The sequence below is a fragment of the Carcharodon carcharias genome, chromosome 6 (genome assembly GCF_017639515.1).
Source record: "Carcharodon carcharias isolate sCarCar2 chromosome 6, sCarCar2.pri, whole genome shotgun sequence".
Classification (NCBI taxonomy): domain Eukaryota; kingdom Metazoa; phylum Chordata; class Chondrichthyes; order Lamniformes; family Lamnidae; genus Carcharodon; species Carcharodon carcharias.
Genome location: NC_054472.1, coordinates 45,432,957 through 45,435,633, shown reverse-complemented (window position 1 = coordinate 45,435,633; position 2,677 = coordinate 45,432,957). Strand labels below are relative to the sequence as shown.

The 2,677-nt window shown below is 43.6% G+C and overlaps 1 pseudogene; it reads left to right on the top strand.

Moving 5' to 3' along the window:
• Window positions 1–703: 703 nt before the first annotated feature.
• Window positions 704–930, top strand: LOC121279347 (annotated as a pseudogene).
• The last annotated feature ends 1,747 nt before the right edge of the window (window positions 931–2,677 follow it).

Below are 2,677 nucleotides of genomic sequence, written 5' to 3'. Positions count from 1 at the left end.
GGAGTTCCTCCAGAGGAATGTGGTGCGAACTCCACTAGGAGTCATATCAGCTTATTGATTTCTTTTGGAACTTTCTGATGGAAATGATTGGGGATGTACCAGCACAGTTATCCAGATATGGGTGCATGTGTGCTAAAGGAATGCAATAATGGCAATAATTTGACATAATTCCCACCAATTTTGTCTCAGAAACACTAGCTATTTGGAATGTTGGACATCCATAGTGCCAAATGTTAAAGGACTACCTCAGCCAATGTAATCAGAGGGCAATTAATCACACATCATAAGTAATCAGTTGAAAATAAAGAGGAAAAAATGTGAGGTGGAATTTCTGTGAAGAGTTTGCAGAAGATTGTTATGGGGGAGATTGGCAGGATCTTAATTTGGACCAGTCCCAAAGTTTGGCAGGCACACTTCATTGTGGGAGATACCCAAATATTGTTAAAGATATTTCCTGCCTGCTCATTGTGGGTTCCCAGGGGCTGGTTTGGGAGCCCCCAACAAACTGAAAAATGTTTTGAACAGAAACTGTCCTTGAGAGTTTATTTATACACACATCCAAGGACTGAACACTCATAAGACCACTGGGAATAACTGCCACTTCGGTGTTGGTTGATCTCATTGGACTACATCGTTGATATGTTCATATGCAGTTTGATGATCAACAGTGACTCTTGACAATCATCATAGAGTTTCAATAAAGATGGTTAATGTCTTATAAGGAGTTCTTATTGAATGTGACCCAGCCATGAAACAATTCTTGCTGTACGTAGATGAGACAAATGTTTTGGGGGAAAAAAAGTAATAATTCAAGACCTGGATGAAACTCATCTGTTTATCCTGGTGGGGGAACCACCTTAGGTCCATATCTTACAAGAAAAAGTTGGAGACTAAATGGATCAAAACTCATTTCCAATAATGCAGAAGTAATAAATGTCAGGGGTGGTTTTAAAAAAAACCTGCTTCCTTGAAAATTGGTCAGTGGCAAGGAGAGCCATGGGGCAGAACCTTTACTCAGACCAGGATGTGACAGGATGCTGCCTATATGGAAAACTCTATAAAACAGCACCAATGTTACACCCTTACAGCTATGGAGAACAATGTTATAATGCAACTGTTTAGTAGATAACTTTATGATATGCCTAGATAACTAGAATAAATAAGATTATAACTGGAGTGAGAAATGTTACAATTCATCTGTAAAACTTGGGATAAACTAATCTCAGGAATGGTGACCATGTCAGCTATTATCAATTGTATAATCCCATTTGGTTCAGTAATGTCCTTTAGGGAAGGAAATCTACATCCTTATCCAGTCTGGCCTACCTGTGATTCCAGACCCGCAGCAATGTAATTAATTCTTAACTGCCCTCAAATAGGCTAGCAAGCTACTCAGTTGAACCAAACTGCTACAGCAAAGTCCTAACAGCACTTGCACCACATATAGGCAAATGCAGTTCAAGATGGGCAACACTTTCTCAGGGTAAATATGGATGGGGAACAAATGCTATCCTTGCCAGCAATGTCCACATCCCATGAAAGAATAAAAACCAGAAGACTAACTCACTGCTAAAAGCTCTTCAGTTAGAGTTTCAAAATCTTTCAGCCAACAGGCTAGATTTCAACTGAATCTTTCCTGAAAGAGGCTTTCATTATATATTTTTGGGTTTAGAGTCCAGACATCCATTACTGTTTTAAAACTGCTGTGTCCAAGAAAAATATTGCCTGATTAACAACTCTTTCTCTCTGATCTATTCTGTCAATTGCACATTGTTTATTTACACATGACAAAAAAGGTAAGTGCTTGCAGTTTCTGCTACTGATACTTTAAAAGGTCTGGATGATTGACACTTTTATAGGACCGTAGTAAGAGAAATTTCTATAAATGAATGACGTTTTTTGAAAGATTTTACACGCATGCTATTGTTACTCTAGTGTTTGGTTATCTGTAGAGTGAATGCAGGGTGTACGGTCATGGAAGTATCATAGATTGGTGGTGTGGGTGGGGCACTGCTTGAGGTGGCATGAGTTGTCATGGATGGTGCATGGGGAGTGTGTGAGGGTAAAGCACTTTATTCTACCATGGATTCTCTTCCCCCCCCCCCCACCCCAACCTCGCCGGCAGTCAAGGTGGCGGTGGCCGCCGGCGGCACCTCCCTTTGCAGGGAGGAAGATGGAGTGGTGGCAAGGCAAGGAGCAGTGGTGCCAGCTGCAGCCACCTGGATGGTATTAGCGGCCTTGAAAGGGCAGTTCTTTTGGATGGGCTCCATCTCCTTGCAAGCATGGCACCACATGCCATCCGCAGTCCAGAAGACTCTGTAGGCGGCCCACTCACACTGCACAGTGAGGCCCCCCTCTACGCACTCCTTCCGGGCCAGGTGTATAAATAGCTGGCGCTAGAAGAAATACATGTGGCGGGGGCTCATCTCCCTGAGGTCTAGCGAGATCGGCACAATCCCGGACCTGACCTCTACCAGTAGATGGAGGTGGGGGAGGAGGAGCCCATTGGGGACAACGGGCGGGACATTGGACAATACAAGTCTCTGGGTGGTGGCCTCAAGGGGGTCCACTGCCAGTAAAGTCCCACCCACAGTGAACACCTTTTACAGGGCTTGGTCCTCTGGAAAAATACAGCTTTGCCATACATCTTAGAGGATCCGACAACAGCTGAGGGGCT